General features: G+C 36.9%; 1 protein-coding gene across 1 annotated transcript in view; it reads left to right on the forward strand.

Moving 5' to 3' along the window:
* Positions 1-19171, forward strand: part of CRIM1 (cysteine rich transmembrane BMP regulator 1) — a 258248-nt gene that overhangs the window by 176219 nt on the left and 62858 nt on the right.

The following is a 19171-nucleotide window of genomic DNA, read 5'->3' on the forward strand; positions in this document are numbered from 1 at the left end:
GTGGGCTTATCTATAAGAAAACCTCTTATTGGGTGAATTCCAGCTTTGGCTACACAAACCGAAGATGCAAAGGACTCTGAAATGAGGCTTATCTATATCACTACCTTTTCAGGCTGAAAGTACCTTGAGTGCTGGTCAACTAAAGGGTGATAGGCATAGAAGTCACTAGAATTCTAATGTGAATTGATTGGAGTTACGAATTTATCTTTGGAAACATGTTCCACAATTCAGAACGAATGGTCTATCTTAAGCTTCTTTGGAGTGCACATAGAATAAGGATTCCTAACTTTTCTGTGTGTCATGGACACCTTTGGCAGTCTGGTGAAACAGCCTATAATGGAACCTACTTAAATACATAAAATAAAATTCACAAGATAAAAAAAAGGAAATGAAATTATATTGAAATGTGTTATCAAATTTTGGTTTCTTTAAAAGCACATCAGTCTCAAGTTAAGAATGCCTTGCTTAGAAGGGCACTCATCTATAGCTAATCTTGTGCCTGCCCTTTAAAACTAAGCTTGTTTTAAAACAGAAAAACAAAAAACATGTTTGTATAGATTATCCCTGCATAATAAATACTATTAAGTTATTGATTGGCCTTTTGTTGTCATGAACCAAATGACTATGTAGAGACATCAAAGTAGGTACCATGGTCTCATAACTCCTAAATATGACTTCTAAACTGCAATATAATTTATTCCTACATTTTTCAACCCAGGATCCTAAGGTTCAAGGATTGAAGCTCTTCATTTAATATCTTCATTTCACCAAAAGATAGCAATATATCCCTTGGCTTTATTATGTTGCTATTTTATATCCTTATTTTTATAAGATTTTGTGCAAATACCTCTATTGTCACTGCAGCACCTTGTCCCATGGCGAATACCATTTTTATTACAAAGTTGGATTTACAATCATTTGCCCTAAAGAACAAGTTATGTGAAATTATATAGATATCAATACTGCCTTAAGAAACACTGCATGTCAGGAGCCATAACATGTAGGAGGCCATTCCTGTTAAGGATCCCTTCATTTAATAGTTAAATAAACATAAAAGACAGGTACCCTTTGGGAGAATTTTTGGTTGAAGATGAATGTGGCATGCCCAATGTTTTTTGATGAAAGTAATATAGAGCATACATTTTTTCATCCTCTCTTTTCAGCTTATTTTAAGTTTCATTAGCCCTTGCCTGTCAACCAAAAGACTTCTTCCCTCCAGTTTTTAACTTATTTGATTTGTGAATAAGAGTTAGCATTTATATAGCACCTACTGTGTGCCAGGTACTGTGCTAAGTGCTTTACAAATATTATTTTATTACATCTTTACAACTACCTTGGGAGGTAGGTTGCTATTTTGATCTCCATTTTACAATAGAGGAAACTGAGACAACCAGTGGTTAAGGGAGTCATACAGCTAGTAAGAATCTGGGGCCAGAGTTGAACTGGGAAGTCTTCCTGATTTGAGGCCAGTGCTGCACGTAGTCAATGGCTTAGTGCCACATGAATGGTATTGTAGATATAAGCTAGAATATAAAGTACAAATTGAACAAATGGGAGGCAATGTAGTGTTGTGGGAAGCATTCTGAATTTGGAGTTGGGACAGAAGTGGGTTTCAGTGCTGCTTCCCATATACTTACTATTGGTATAACCATGGTCAAGTAGCTTCATTGCTCTGAGGTGAGGCCCCAGTTTCTCCATCTTTTAAATGGGAATAAGAATACATATATTATATATCTTACATGGTTCTTGTGAAGCCCAGATGGGATAACATATATAAATGACTTCATATAACAAAACATTATGTCAATGCCAGCTATGATGATTGGGGGGTTTTGTTTGTTTTTTCAGATCTGAGAGCTTTGTCACATAGGGCTTAGGGAAAAATGGTGTGTATTTTTTAATTTCACATTTAGTTGGATTGAGGGGAAGTATTGAAATGTAGTATTGGGGTGATACAGTCTTGATTTGTTGCTCTTTCTGTGATTTGGGTTCTATTGCATTCCACAGCTTCCATGTAGTAGCCCTAGGTGGCAGTCAAAAATAGAATGAGTTATAGTACTTTGGTGTGCAAATGACTTTTCAAGAAAACTGTGGTTTTCTCACAGAGCAGTAGGGAATGTTGTGGGCTTCCTCAGAATTCACCTTCAGTGAGAGATCTACATGAAGATATATTTATTCCATTGCTTCACTGTTACAAATTCTGTGTTCTTACAGAGGCAATGTTATATGGTACTAATGAGCTCTGCTTGAAGGATCCTTCAGTCACTGTCACTATTATCTTATCAAGGATGAGTCTGAGTCCCTTGGACTTTTCAAGATCAGGTTTTAGACAGATAGTGAAAAACATAGACATTACTTCTTTGGGCTTTTAAATGAAGCAGACATTATGTATTTTCCAAGCACTGCTGGTACAGAAACCAGTGGTGTGGGACAGTTTTGTCCATTTGTTTCATATACATATTAACCAACACAGCCTTAGGACACTTCAGGGATTCTTGTATATAGACAAATAGTTTGCTATTGCATTCTTTGATGACCTCCTAGAGAGGAAAGGTCTTTTTTTCATGCCTTGTCCTGCCTCCTTGGGTGAGGAGAAGGCTCTGTTAAAGTAAGTTACCCATTTGAGAAATGAGGAACCACTTCCCTGGAATATCATAGATCCTTAATAAATGTTTGTGAAATAAAAATGTTTGTCAAAAGGGCGTGGTGCATGAACCATATGGACCATGCTGAGATTTGTAAAGCAGAGGGAGCCAAGAGCTGAGAGCAAAGATATATGTCTCATCATTTTAAAGCTCAGCTCAAGGGCCACAGTCTATATGAAGCCTTTCCTGATACCTCTTTGCTTCTAGTTCCTTCTTCCTAAATGACAGTGCATTTAATTTGTACATCTTTTGTGCTATAAAAGGAGATCTGCAGGCTTTTTAAAAAAACGTTAAAGCCACAGTTAACTTGAACAGGAACTCAAGAAGCATCTAAGGACAAGATCTGACAGGAGAGGAGTAGTCAGGAAGGAAGAAGGAGATATGCAGAATGAGTTTTATTTCCCTAGACCAGGATTCAGTCTTTAAACCATTGTAAGCTTGTCAGCTTCCCCTTTGTTTTGGATTCCTGCATTAAACACTTGAAAAAGTTAAAAGTTCCATTTCCAGGGAGTGGAGGAAGGGAGAATATGAAACATTGCTATGTCCTCTCATACAGCCTAAGTTCAGATATCATAGGTTGGGTCGTGGGAAACTTAGGAAACAGAAATGATGGTAGTAACGGGAAAAACATGTTGGGGAATGGCAGTGAGCCACTCCCTGGGGATTTCTAGTAGAAGGAAAGGGTGGCAACTCCAAGGGGAGTAGGGCTCCATGGTATCATGATCTAATTGTCACTAAAGACAAAGCCAGAATGCTGGAGTCATCAGTATTGCTGTGCGGCCCACCATAGCAGATCCATGAAAACACTTGAATGATTTCTGGTGCCTGAGGATATCAATTCAGGACTTTATTGGCGGGATATGACTGACTTTTAAGGAGTTTTAGTGATGCTTAGGATCATGGGATCATAGATTTTTGCATTGGAAATTACCTTAAAGGCCATATAGTTCAGCCTACAATTCTTACTGTTGGCATTCCATGTTGGGTCCAATACACTGCTGACCTTGTTGGCCATTCTACTAATAGTAGATAAATCTGATGTATTCGGCATCTCATTAAGTGGGAATACTTTATAATTTTTAGGACTGGAGGAATATTCTGTCATCTTTACTACCTCCTTTTTTTAGTCAGATTTGTATCTTTAGGGATTAATGATCATGATCACCTTTGGAGATTTTGTTAAAGTGTGTGGTTTTTTGTTTTGCTCTGTTTTACTTTTTAGGAATGCATTGTTCAGATTGGAGGTGGTAAAGCCTACATGTTAAGATGCTTCATTAAGCCAGTAACACACCTGAGAGTGATGCTATAATGTGCTTTTCTAAAAATTAGGAGTTCCAGGAATTGTCACTCATACAACTCTCCCCATGCTGCCATCTCAATTTGAAGGGATCATTCAAGCCCTTTAAAGAGTGTGGTGGGGAGAAAAATCTTCTCAATATTTTATCCCCATAAATGTTGATGTCATTGCTTAAATCAAGAATGAGATTTATTTTAGACTTCCTGTACCAGGCATATATATCTGGGTAAGAATTCCTTGATATTTATATATCTATATATACACATATACATACTCTCTCTCTCTCTCTCTCTCTCTCTCTCTCTCTCTCTCTCTCTCTCTCTCTCTCTCTCTCTCTCTCTCTCTCTCGTTCTCTCTCTTTCTGGCCTAGTGAGCCAGGTCCCAAATGATTAAGCTGCTTCTTGTATGCAGAGGAATCTAGCATAGTTTTGCTGACCCCAAGGGGTCAATGAAGTTAGAAGAAACTATAGTGTCACAAGTTTTTAATGTCCCAATAGAGGACAAGGGTCAAAACTAAATCTATGTGAGCTGTGGCAGTGCTGGACACACTGCTATTATTAGTAAGGCACCAATAATAAAATATTCATAGTATTTGTTTTCCTCCCTTAACTCTAAGTATACTAGAAACTACTTCCATTTCTCCAATTCCATAAAAGGTAACTGAAGCACAGAATCGGTCTTTATTTTTTTTGTTGTTTGTCCAAATAAGGCTGTATATGGAGTAACAAATGCATAGTAAATGACCATTTGGGGAAAGACTTTTACTCAGACCTTGGAAATTTTTCATGGATTACTTTTCTCTGCTTACTTAGAGTAACTTTGAAGAAACAGACTACCAAAAATATATACAAATATGTACATACACATAAGATGTGAAAATAAGGCTTTCTCTGCTAAAACTTTTGCATTCTAGACTTTTGGTTTTAACAGCCATGTGACAAAATTGTTCCATACCTATTTCTGGTACTTAGCTCTGGTTTCCATTTATGCCCGTAGTATGCCTATGTGACTAATGGTTTCTATTTAAGCAGAAATTGATATAAAGTTTTTTGGGGGGTGTAGTCTCACAGAGAAGTTTTAATGATAGAAGACTTGATTATGCTATGCCCTCCTGTATCTCACCATGTAAAGATCACTATTTTAGTCTACACCTAAGTAATGAGAAGGAAGATTATCTGACATTGCCCTAAATTCTGAATCTCTGGCATGGCCGAACCCAGATTTGGTCAGAGATTAAGTCTAAAATGCTCTCTTGAGAAAATTCTCCTTCTGATTTTATAAAGTCCAGTCCTAGCAGATGAGAACCAAGCCTAATGAAGTGTATGTGGAAGGGTGTACTTTGTTGTTTACTTCCTCTAGTTTCCCTATCCCATGCCTATAAAGGAATTATTACTGTGAGTCTCATAATTTCCCTGCTAAGTACATGTCCTCAGTAAATGAATCTCAAAGTTCAGACTTGGGCTGCTAATTTTCATTTAATCAACAGAGGCGGGAAAACATAGTCTGGAATGCCAACTATGTGAATGAAAAATATTTAGTCATTCTTGAAATGATAGGAATGTTTTTCCAACAAGCTTAAATAAACACATACTCTATTGAGGCAGTGTTCAACTTTTTTCGGATGAGAGACAACTCTCAGGCAACTAAACAGAAGTTAATGAAGGTTATTAAGAGACATTCCCTTCAGGAAAAGGTTGTGGAACATTTTTTTTTCCTCCTCAAGCAAGGATTCCACCATTTCCCCCTCAAAAGACTCTTGATCAGGATATTAAAATTGGTTTAGTTTTTGGCTTTTTATTCAGGTTGTTAGGTTTGAAAGTTTGCAGCTACTCCTCACACCACCTGGACTTTTCCCTAGCCCAGACATATTAGACCTTTCCTGTTCTAAAGGGCTTATTTTAACCGTCTTTTCCATCGTGTTTTAATTCTATGAAATGTAGTGGTTTGAGTCTGCCCATGTTTAAAGCATTTGATGGTGATTTTCATGTAATTGATTGCTGTTTGTTTATTCCTTAAGCCAAGAAGTATGATTATAAATTAATGTATTGGACTACATTTTGATTTTGATAAGGGATTCTTGCTTTTAGAGACATATCAAAACTAATCCATCCAAATGTGCCTCTATGATTTTTGAAAATAAAATATCACGGTGGTATGTAAAATGCCTTCTATGATAGTACCTACATAGATAGTACCTATGACTGTACCATATTTATTAAGTGCCTCCTATATGCCAAGAAATGTACTAGGTACAGGAGATATAAATGTAAAGAATGAAACAAGGGTCAGCTAGGTAGTGCAATGGCTAGAGCACCAGCCCTGGATTCAGGAGGACCTGAGTTCAAATTCAGCCTCAGACACCTGAAACTTACTAGCTGCGTGACCCTGGGCAAGTCACTTAACCCCAATTGCCTCACAAAAAAAAAGAATGAAACAATCTTTACCTTCAAGGAGCATAGATTCTTAATAATAGAAAACTCTTCTACAATTTTTTGCATGTGAGCATCTTCTATTGTTACCAGTTCTCAGTATTTGTTGCAGGCTATCAATATTTCCAAGAAATTCCTTGCAGGTCAGTGATTAATGCCTCGACCTCCCAAGCATGCCATTAATTGATAATCAGAAATTTTGAGCACAGATGGACATCATATCTGTAACTTAAGAGTCTTAGAGAGTTGTCAGCAGCACTGAGAGGTTAAGTAATCTATCAATTTGAACAAGGGTCTTCCTGACTCAGAGGGCAACTTTCTATCCACTATACCATGCTACCTCTATTGATTACTTGACCCAAAGTTTTAAAATATCACTGTAAAAATCAATTCAGATAATTCATTTCAACAAGCATTTGTTATTTACAATGCTCATTTACTACTTATAGATCTCATGTTATTCATACAATTAAAAAGAAAAAATTAAATAGTTTTCAAAACATATTTATTTAGATGCTACTGTGTACTTGACACTGCACTAGATAGGAAAAAGTAAAACAAAATAAAAAACCTTCTACCAGGTAAGAGGTTAGAGTAAATGATCTTCCAATCAATCCTAGGAGTCTGTGATCCTGTGTAAAATATACTTCCCTCAGAATTTGCAATACAAATGAGAACACAAAGCTAACACATATGAAACAATGGTGAACAGTAACAGTAAATAAGAGCCTAATCATGTGATATAGAGAATGAGTACTGTAGGAGTTCAGAGGACAGGGAGATCGGTGAGGGCTAAAGTCATCAGGCAAGACATTACATGTACCTTGGAAAATGCTTGGGATTCAAATAGGCAGAAGGGAGAAAAGAGGGCATTGCAGGTAAGGGGAACACCATGAGGAATACTGTTTCATTTGTTTTGTTTTCCTAATCCCCAATACATAGGTGTTTAATGAAAGGCTGTGGATTAATTAATAGTTAGATAACAGAGAGTATTGGCAAATAGATTTACATCCCTCTTTCTTTCAAAGGCATTCACCATGATTCTGGTCTTCAAGGTTTGTAAACTTAATGGTATTCTCAACTCCTCATTCTCCCTCACTCCACAGATTCAGTCATTTGCCAAATCTTACCTTCTTAACCACTCTTGCATCCCACCCTTTCACTTTACTCAAATAGCTCAGTAGCCTCCTAGCTATGTGACCCTGGGCAAGTCACTTAATCTCTGTCTGCCTCAGGTTCCTCACATATAAAATGCAGATAATAGCACCTCACCTCCCAGGGTTGTTATGAGGATAAAATGAGGTAATATTTGTAAAGCACTTTGCCTCAAGTCTCTCCCCACTTCAGTCCATGCTCCATACTGATACTGAAGTGAGTCATTTTCCTTAAGCACAGAGTTGACCATACCACTCCCCTACTCAGTAAACTCCAACAGCTCACTATTGCTTCTAGAATCAAATATGAATTTCTCTATTTAGCTTTCAAAGCCCTTCATAATCTTGTCCCACCTTATCTTTACAGCCTTACTGGATATCCCTCCCCTCTTACACTCAATGATCCATCTTCTCATATGCTACACTGACAATCCCCCATTCCTGGAATGAATTCCCTCCTCATCTCCACTTCACTGTAGAAACCAAGCAGGAAAGCTTTTTTAAAAAAAATACTAATTTGGGGGAAGCTAGTGGATAAAGCACCGGCCCTGGATTCAGGAGGACCTAAGTTCAAATCTGTCCTCAGACACTTGACATTTACTAGCTGTGTGACCCTGGGTAAGTCACTTAAACCTCATTGCTCTGCCCTCCTCCCCTCTCCCCCCCATTCACATTTATATACACTGTTCTACTGTAAACAAAGATCTTTACCGACAACTTTATGGGTCTAGTAGTAAAAATGGTATTCTTTTCTTTTCTTTTCTTTTCTTTTTTTTACTAGTGGAGAAACAGTGATAGCAGAAAATAGGAAGCCAACTGAAGGTTTTTCAAGGAAGGATTTCTTTTTTTTTTTTTTTTTAGTAAGGCAATTGGGGTTAAGTGACTTGCCCAGGGTCTCACAGCTAGCAAGTGTCAAGTGTCTGAGGCCGGATTTGAACTCAGGTCCTGGATAGAGCACCGGCCCTGGATTCAGGAGGACCTGAGTTCAAATCCGGCCTCAGACACTTGACACTTGCTAGCTGTGAGACCCTGGGCAAGTCACTTTAAAAAAAAAAAAGAATATTCTTTTGGCAGCAATATTCAGGGTGTTTTGGGTAGGTAGAAAGATCAGGATCATAGAGATAAGTAGAAAACTATTGCAGTAATGCAAGTGTGTAAGTCTTATTGATAAGAATCTAAATTAGAGTAAGAACAGTAAGACAGGGAAGAATTCAGGAAATAATTTGAACAGAAAGATGGAGTTGGGAACTAGATATGGGGAAAGGGGATAAGTCAAAAATGACCTCAAGATTTCAAGCCTTAGGTTGGCTGTGAGATTACATAGCTTTCCCATTGTGGATGAATTTTGTTTTAGACATGGTGAGTCTGAAATTAACAAGACACCCCTTAGAAAATTTTAAGGTCATTCTACCTAATCTATAGCTACATTTCCAAAAAAAATCATTCACACATTTTTAAATTAACCATAGCTTGATGCCAGGAAAGGTGAGCCAGATTCATCACTTTTCTTTTGAAATATAACCTAGTTCACACCTTCTGTCTCAGCTTCTGAGAAAACAGTTGCCCCTAACCATTTCTATACTGTACTATGCTGTATCTGGAGTTCCAGGGAGAATTACATGGTGGCAATGAAGAGTTCACAATATAAGCCAATGAGGCCATGTAACCTTAATACTGCATTCCATGTTTCATTTGCAAGTCCAACAGAGGATTTACATAGAAATTCTGACCTTGATTTTGTAGTCAAATTATAAAGCAGGACACAAGGAGCCTTGAAAGGATTCTCAGCTGGTTCACATATCAATCAATACCAAAGTATTTACTAAGTGCCTGCTATTTGCCAAGCACTGTGAGAGGCCCTATGCACATGCTACACTTAGTTTGGCAGTTTGGGAACAAAAATAGATATTATTTGTTTCCCTGCTGGCATGGACAGTGCCATGCACACCAGCCCACTATTTAAAACAATTCAGGGAGTCCTCACTTTTAATGATAAGGCTTATCTTTTGGGAAATCTAGGTAAGATTTAGGGTGTTTTAAGGCTATAGATTTTTTATGACTGAGCAGTCCAATTTCTGGGTGCCAATTTTCATTATTCATGGGAAAAAGACTTTCTCCCCAAAGATTATCCTTCATAAAGAACCATCCCTTTAAGCTCACAAACTCTTAGACCTAAAAAGTACCCCCAAAGATCATCTAGTTCAACTCATATCTGAACAGAAATCTTTTGTTTGTTTTTGTTTTGTTTTTGTTTTTGTAGGCAATGGGGGTTAAGTGACTTGCCCAAGGTCACACAGCTAGTAAGTGTCAAGTGTCTGAGGCTGGATTTGAACTCAGGTACTCCTGAATTCAGGGCCGGTTCTTTAACCACTGCACCATCTAGCTGCCCCCTGAACAGGAATCTTAAATGTCATCCAATCTGTTAGCTATACTTTCCTGCTGTGTTGTTAGAAAATTTGATTACTTTTTCCTCCACACCTTCATTCACGTCAGAAATAAAAATATTATATAGCACATCAGATGGGTCACCCCGTACATATGGATGAGACCCTGAAGAAGTTATTGCTGTGTATTATTGAACACTTGGATATTGTATAGCAACAAGGCAAACAAAGTTGAGGAAGCAGTATTGTTATTGAGTTTGTTTTTTATCTTGATATTTGTCTTTCATTTGTCTTCTTATCTTTAGTTCCTTACTCTGTAAGGACAGAGAGAGCAGATCTTTTTTTAAACTTGTTAAGAATTATATGTTAAATAAGAGTAAATAGGCTATGAGGAAGGTCATCAGGGCGTCCCCTTTGGAGTAAAGTACATCTATTTCAAATGATCAGAGCTCTTTTTTTGGGTACGTGGCCCTGTTCCAAAGGGTTGGGATTACCAGAAGCCTGACCTTCCAGATAAGTGGGCTGTTACTATATATACATGCCAAAGTACCCATGAGCTAAACCAAACTGCTATATAAAAACTGCATTTGTATTTATTCCTGCTTTCTTGCTTTCACCTTACTACTATAATAATATATCCCTCTTTTTCTGAATCCTATAAAATTAAGGTTTATAAAGTAGTCATTTTTATAAAGCTATAATCCCTACATAATATATTCTATGGTTCACCACAAATTAATAATATAATTGAATTTACAAATAGAACCCAAAGTATAAAGGAACCAGATTTTTCTTTATTCCCTTTTATTAAGTTGGGTGGATATATTGAGTCCTGACACAGAAAAATCACACTACAGAGTATAATAAACACTATTTAAAGAAAGCAGGGTCAGTAGATAGAGCATTGGACCCAGAGTCAGTAAAACTTGAGTTCAAATCCACTCTCATACACAAGCTATGTGACCCTGGGCAAGTCACTTAATCTCTGTCTGCCTCAGGTTCCTCACATATAAAATGCAGATAATAGCACCTCACCTCCCAGGGTTGTTATGAGGATAAAATGAGGTAATATTTGTAAAGCACTTTGCAAACTTTGAAACATTGTATAAATGCTAGCTAAAAATTGTTTTAAAAAATTGTAAAGATATTTTTAACCTTCTAATGATATTATGATAATAGTCTTTTATCTGTGGCAAAGAGATGAAAAGTAAATAATGTATAGAGGGCCAGCCTTGGAGTCAGGAAGACATGGGCTTAAGTTTTACCTCTGACACATAGTACGGGCATATATGTGTCTGTGTAAATGTGCATGAGAGAGAAAGAGGGACCATGTGCAAGTCACTTAACCTGTTAATGCCCCAGGTTACTTTACTGATCTCCAAGTATAGAAAGAATTTTCATATATGGGATATTCCCATATGGATTAAATCTCAGATCCAGGTCAAAAAAAAAAAAGAAATAAATCAGAAGTGGCTGTTTTTCTGTTTCCTATAATAGATGTAATTTAATAGAAAAAAATAAAGACAAAGGCCAAAACTCCCTGGAGAGAGCATACAAAATGGATAAATAATTTAAAGTGAATATGTTAGCTTCCGTATCTGACTGTAACAAAGAGCAACTCCAGGGAACATTTTTGTAACCTCTACTTTAAACTGTGAACATTCATATAAATGCTGAAAGAAATTCTGAGTAGGAGAATGTTGTGACAAGAAATCTCTAAAAGGAGGGGGGAGCATTGGGTAAAGGGTAATGAAACATGTACAGGCTAAAAGAATTTGAAAATTCCAGCTACAGTGGTTCAGTTTCCATGGCTCAATGAGATTTAAACACACAAACTCCCATCCTGGGAATTCCCATTCTCAGATTAGGGGTTTTTTATAGGATTCTTGTTCTCTTTCCATGGACAACAATTTCCCTTACATAGTTTTATTTGGGAAAATGTCATCTTAATCATACAACAACCTCTTGCTTACAGTTATGCTGACATTTTTCTGACTCAGTATCAAATAGGTCATATTTAAACAGATATTGTGGTCATAGAACCAAGTATGGAGATAGAGTAAAACAGATAAGCTGTCTCCTTAGGTTTCTAGTAGCAAGTGTTATCACAGGTCTTGTGGTCCTGGGCAGGCTACAGACAATTGCCTAGCTTAGGGGAAGCCTGATATATTTAGCTTTTAAGGTGCTATATACACTATGAGTGCAGCTTGGCAGACTCTTCATTTTCCCATTCATTAGATGACTGTGTAGCTTATCCAAGTCCAGGAGAGTCCATCGTCAAGGAGAGATTGCATGAAATGTGTCTGGAAATGAAACTTAACTTCACAGTATGCTTTCTTGAAATCAGTAAGCATACCTAAGGAACCATAGAGAAAAGGTGTTATTAAAAAAATACAAGATGTTACCAGAGCCAAAACAGTAAGTATGACAAGGTTACTCAGCCAGTCCAACTTCCTTCTTTGTTTCCTTTCTCTTATCTTGTAAAAGAGGTTTGAAAGTAAAACCTAATGTTTTCAAAAGGAAGAATCTGAATTTCTGAAAAATAAGGACTTTGTTCCTACAAATCCATCTAAAGGAGGCTAGGTATGGTGGCACACACCTAAACCCCTGCTACTGGGGAAGCTGAGATTTGATGGATTGCTTGAGCTTGAGATTTCTTATTTGCAGTAGAGCTCAATCCGGTTGGATGTCCAGGCACTATGTCTGTTGAACCCTGGCCAGGGATGAAGAGGAGTGGTGACTATTCTAAAAGAATAGTTGTCAAGAAGAGAATAGGGTGATTGTACTTCTTAAAAGGTGGTTAATAAGTTAATGTTAATAATTTATATTCATAAGAAGTTGTCACTGAGGTAGGTGGTAAGGATATAAACAGTAGAAAGTAGACTAGAGATGGGCTGTTTGCTCATAACAGAGAAAGCCCCAGACTTTACTTGGTAGCCAAAGACCAAAGTCAGGAGCTAGCTGTATAAATGAAATCTAGAGTCAGAGATAATGGTAGTAATGATAGTCTAATCAGAGTACCCAAAGAGTTCTGGGGAAAGTTCCTTGACCCCAACTGGAAATGTCCATTTTCCCCAACCCTGTTATTTAACATTTTTATGTGCCTTGTAACGTCCTAGGACTACATTGATATATTGTAGCATGTGGTCCTATGTGGCACCTATGGGCATATTTTTTACATAGGATTACCAACTCATGTCATATCATCAGGTACTCAGCAATCCTTAGAGTTGATTATCATTCAGAAATGTAGGCAGTTAAGTGGCGCAGTAGATAAAGCACCGGCCCTGGATTCAGGAGGACCTGAGTTCAAATCTGGCCTCAGACACTTGACTCTAGCTGTGTGACCCTGGGCAAGTCACTTAACCCTCATTTCACCACAAGAAAAAAAAAGTAATATAGGTCAGATTTTCCCATAGGGATATTAGGTATTTCAGAAAGAATTACAGGCAACTCTCCACCGTTAGGATAAAAAAAGCCTGTCACATGGATCAAACCAAAACTACTGGATCAATAGAAAGACAGTAATCATAGCTTTTAAAAATTTGTTTATCTTTTAGTAATCATAGCTTTTGTCAAAATCTCCATTAAATTTATATTTCCTTCAAGTAAAATTCAATATTTTTCCATCATAGATCTAGAGCTTTTCCATATGAGGAAACAGGCCCAGGTCTCAGTGATTTGCCTATGGTCTCAGAGGTAGTAAACATCAGATTAAGGATTTAAACCCAGGCCCTCTGACTTCAGAGCTACTCATATCATTGTACAGCAAACTGTCTCCTAATATTAGAGCCACAAAGTTGGAAAAAATAGCAATATCCCAGCTCTTAAGGAGCATACAGGTTAGAAGGGGCATGTATCAGGTATACAAGTAAATGTAATCCAAGCCTGAAAACAAGAGAGTTCAAACATAGATCCAGTAATGGAAGAATTATTTCTAAGCTAGGGGGATCAAGGAAAGGATCGTATAAAAATAAACATGTAGGTAAACTAAGAAATTGATCATTAAAGAAGAAAAGAATATAATATATATTTTAAAATAATTAATGCTCAAAAGGTATTTCTTATTGTTGTAGCCTGTCCAAAAGATGGCCATACCACTCAGTGGGGTGATATACTAATAGATAGATAGATAGAGATAGAGATGAGATACAAGAATTGGTAATTGAATAATGCTATATTCCAGTTTTATAAAGTTTACTCCTTTTGCCTTCTCTGAGTGGTTATACTAGTTAGCAATGAAATAACCCAACGCAAGAAAAGTAGGTCTGGATCATCCACAGTTAAGATTTCTCTCTCATGAATCACCAAATATTGATTGAATGTACATTCTTGCACGGCAGTCTAGTTTTGTGGCTTTAGACTCAAGAAGACTGGGGAGAGCTGTAGGATCTTATTAATATTCATTATCATTGCTTTGCTTTGCTTTCGCCATTATGAAGTTGGGAAAGTACTATCCTGGGAATATCTGAGTCTCCTGAAAGAAAAGCACTATAAAAATGCCAAGTGTTAGTGTTCAGAAATTTGATAGCTGATGACTTCCTTCTTGAAAAAAACTGGAGAAACTAAATGAACTCTGCACCTCAGAAATATGTTTGCTGATAAGAGAGGAACTAGAGGTGCCTAGCATATATGATGTAAAGTTTTAAATAAAAGGAAACTAGTATTTGCTCACTTAAGCTATTATTTATGAGGGTTTTGTATAGTGTTTAATAAGAGCCTGGTAGCTGTTTCCCCAACTTAAGTCAGTATTAAGAGTTACTTTAGTGGAGGGGTTTGGGGTTGTCGTTTTTGTTGTTGTTTTGATTGTACAGGGTTGCTTGGAGAGTCCTTAAAGACCATTTGGCAGAATGACAAAGCTTGAGACATGGACCGGTCCCCATATAGGGTAGGGAAACGCAAAGTGGATATAGATGTAACAAACACCCATTTTTGTTCTTTATTGCTTCTAGGCTCAGAAAATATTTCTAGAATCCTTCTCCACAAAGAAGCTGTTCCAGGGTTCCCTTTAGAAATAGTTGTAGCCAAAGACAATGAATTCCTGCTGTTTCAAGCCTTCTTCCTTTGGAGGACTTTAAGGTATTTCTTTAATTCCTCAGCTGATTCAATACAAGATAAAATGAAATTTCAGGGTGATTTTTTAAGCAGTACTTCATTCAGTTCCCAAATTCATTTAGCCCTAAATGGAAAAACACTATTGATAGTAGAGATTGTGATCCCGAATTATTTCTCAACTGGGGAAAACAATCCATTGTCACCTTTCTGTGGCTATTTTCTTTGCTGTAGGCAACACAGTCAATATTCAGTCATGTTTTTTGCCTCCGAAAAGTCTCAGCAGAGCCGTTTTTTTAACTGATATTCTCCAGGAAAAAAAAAAAAGCTGTATTCATGGAGAAAAGATGGTAAATATCCCCCATTGCAGAAAGTTATGTGCACTCTGATGAAATTAGTATAATGTGTATGTTCTCCCAGCGGTATTATATGAGCCTAAAAATCTGGGGAGGAAATTATCACTGGGATTTCAAGCAATTATTTATGTAGGATTTAGGTCTTTTCACTCGTCAGAGCAGGACCATATAGATCAGTGAGATTTTACACAGTAATAGTCTAACATTTTCCATGAGACATGTGAAATAGCATGGTTTCCATTCTTTCAAGAAAACAAAATGCATTTTTCATTCACTCTTCACTACCTAAGTAAAACTTCTTCAAGCTTCTTTTGATCAGAAACAATCAGAATAATTGAAAGTGAATGCTAACACTATTCACCAAAGTCCTCTCATAACTCATTGCTATATAGAAATGATTTAAGGATCCATAGACCCATGCCCATGGAGCAGAGACAGGTGTCTAATAATGAGGCTCATGATGGACTATATGTCCAAGGACATTCTCTTGAATTTAGAGAGGCTTGGCACCAAATTACTTTCAGTGTGATAAGTTTTTTTGGCCCCCAAAATTCTCAAAGACTATCTCTTAAATTACAAAGGGCTCACAATCTGCATTGCTGAAGGGGAGTATCTATGCTGACAAAATCCCAAATGCTTACGGTATTGCAGAATGATAGGATCAGCTATGACTCCTGATTCTTGGAAATACCTCTACCCTTTTCAAAAACTGCCTTTGAAGAACTCCATTTAACATTCCACTGACTCTGGCTTACTCCTGAGGCTTGTCTATAAAGATCCAAAACTTGAATGATTATCATTGGAAATACAAAGTACCAAAGGGTTGTCTCATCTTTGTTATTTAGAATTTTATATTGCATTCAGTAGTTTCTCTGTACTTTTTTTTTCTAAAAGTACTTTTTTTTTTTTTGGAAAAGCATTCATTCCTGAATAGTAAGCAGCATTGCCAAGTTCTGAAGGTTAAAAGTTGGACTTGAAGTCACACACAGCCTTTACTCTGTTTTATGCCAGCATTAGACTTTTTCAATAGTTGATGGATCATTTTGTAATTCTGTTGTAATTTTGTTCTTATGGAAATATAGCTAGTATAGATGTGGCCTAAAATTGTAAGTGGAAATAAGGTACAGAAAGGGGAAGATCAAAGATCATAAAAAAGTATGTTAAAGTGAAACTAGAATCCACTCTAGATGAAATATTAGAGGGCAACAATCAAGGCTGTTAGAGAATCATTGCACTTTAAAAGTGCTGAGTTAAGCGTTTTGTTGAATCATTGAATAGAAGAATGAATTAACGAACAAATGAATAAACAACCATTCCAATGGCAGTGGCATCAAACAGGTAGGAAACTTGCCACAGCATCTGAAAGAATATGTTTAACTGGTTAAAGCATGGTGCTAATGGACCAGTGTTACAGTTGACCCTCACGTCTGACAAGTAACTTTGGTTGTTTCAGTTCCACATTGTAACCCTAATCCTAGACAGCCATTTTACATTTGTGAAGCATTAGTCAGCAGGGGAACAAGAGAATAGCAGAAATTAATCAGTACCTTGTATAGAGACACTTAGTAAATCCCTGTTAAATTCAATTGAACTGAATCACCAACACAACTGGACAGAATTCAGAAGTGACAAGAGAACAACAGCAGTATCATATTTGTATAAAAGGGTGATAGGCTATATACTGAACTTATTCTAGTCATTCTCTAAAAACAGCTCAATTTAATTTAAAAACATTTCATTAAACACGTATCACATGCATTGCACTAGAGATACAAAAATCCGTAGGATGCCAATCTTGCAATCTACCAACAGGGAAAGTAATGTCCAAATATCTGTGATATAAGGAGGGTGACAGTGTACAAAAGAGATTAAGGCAAAGATCATTTTGAAGGGGAGATGACTTTGACCTGGAGTGGAATGGTTAGGACTTCATTCACCCTGTGCAAATCTTCTTTCAGGTTTTATAAAAATAGCACTGAATTCCACACTGATCATTCTATTTTTTTCCACACAGATTTATATCTGCCTAAGTGTACATTTGTCCATAGTGTACTTTTTAAAAGAGTCTGTGGATTTCTTACAAAACCATATGGCCAAAAAAGGCCATCAAAAACTATCTTTTTGGGGGGTTTGGTTTTTGTTTTGTTATTAGAGTTTAAAACATCACTAAGACTTCAGGGGCATCCTCTATTAACTCATTTTTATCTTTATAACAATTCTGTGAGGTAGGTTCCATTTTTATTTCTACTTTACAGATGAGGAAACTGGCTGAAAGAGGTTGAGTGACTTGCCCAGGGTCATGTGTCTAGAAATGTCCAATGCAGGATTTGACTAAGGTCTTCCTGACTCTTAAATCCAACATTCTATGTACTTGTGCTACCCAGGGGCCAAAATCCAGAATCCCTGATTCCTGCTTTAGATACTAGAATATGGAACTCTTTCTGCTGGGATAGGCTCTGGTTACACTCTTACCCTGGCATTAGGCTGTTTTCAGAATCTTGTGTTTCTGAACAGAAAGTGGCTTCCCAAGGCGATGGTGGCTTTGTGGGTGAAGTTTGTGGTTGGAAATTGTATCTCTGTCATTATTATTGGTTAATAAGATGATGAAAAAATCCCACAGAATCCTAAATAGGAAATTTTAATCTGGTTATGATGAATTTTAAAGCATGGTAGGAAAATAGTAACATTGTATTTCATCTAAAATGTGCTAAACACTACTTAAATCTAGTCAGTAACTCTTGGTGAGGCTTCCAGCTATCTATCACCTATCCCATCTTGTAATTTGGTCAGAGGGCACATGTTAAACTACAGTATGAGAAAGTTGACCTAAAAACACAATATATTGCTCAAAATATGCATGTTGTATTAAAAGCAAAGATTGTGTATTGTATAAATATTTTTACTAGTAGAACACTGATAAATGCATCATCGTAATACACCATGGTAAATTACTTCCTGAAGAGATTTTAATAACTGTACCACATTAGAAAACTGAATAAAAAGCTCAAAATCTCCTTGTTCCAACAATTACAGGTAAAATGCTATTAACTTCTTAACCTTTTATTTTTATTCATCTTCCATGGGCACAGCAGATGAAACTTGAGAAGACATTATAGCCTAATGAGTACTGTGTTGGGTTGTGTCAGGAAACCTCTGGTCAGTTCTATTCTCAGCCAGCTACTGAGTTGCTATGTAAATTTAGAGAAGTCATCTATGCTCTCTGAAACATCTTCTTTTCTGTCTATTAAAAAAAGATATTTACAGACATTCTGTTCTTGGCTGTCTCAGAGACATAAGGAATAACTTGCCATGTGTAAATTGCACACATGGAATCTTTGCCGGGAAAGAAATTGCATAAATAAAATTCATTAATTATATTTTCCCCTGGTCTCATTGAGGACACTCTTCAGAACTCGAGATTGTAAGAATTTGCCTCTTAACCAACTTAAATATTTTGTTTGAGGTTTTCTACCTGTCTGAAGCCACTTAACACCTCGCGTGTCTTTTAAGGCACAGAATTCATTTTTATCACAGTTTCTGCTTGGATCTTTTCACAAGATCAGAAGGTTCTCCTGTTTCCCCCAAATGTGAGGTTAGGTGTTTTCTCTTCTTCCCCAAACCTCTACATTTTATTGTCACACTCACTTGAACTCTGAGCACCATATACACCTAACCAATGTAACGTTACTTCTGTGTAGCAGTATGGTTTATAGAAAAAGAAAGACAGACAGATATATTAATGGAGCTACCCTGCTGAATACTATCCTACTGAATATATTTGAGACTTGTCTTAGTTCCAGGAAAGTTGCTCTGGAGGATGACAGAATAATTGATAGCTGACATCATCTTCTCTC

Source organism: Dromiciops gliroides, chromosome 2, assembly GCF_019393635.1.
Source record: "Dromiciops gliroides isolate mDroGli1 chromosome 2, mDroGli1.pri, whole genome shotgun sequence".
NCBI lineage: Eukaryota > Metazoa > Chordata > Mammalia > Microbiotheria > Microbiotheriidae > Dromiciops > Dromiciops gliroides.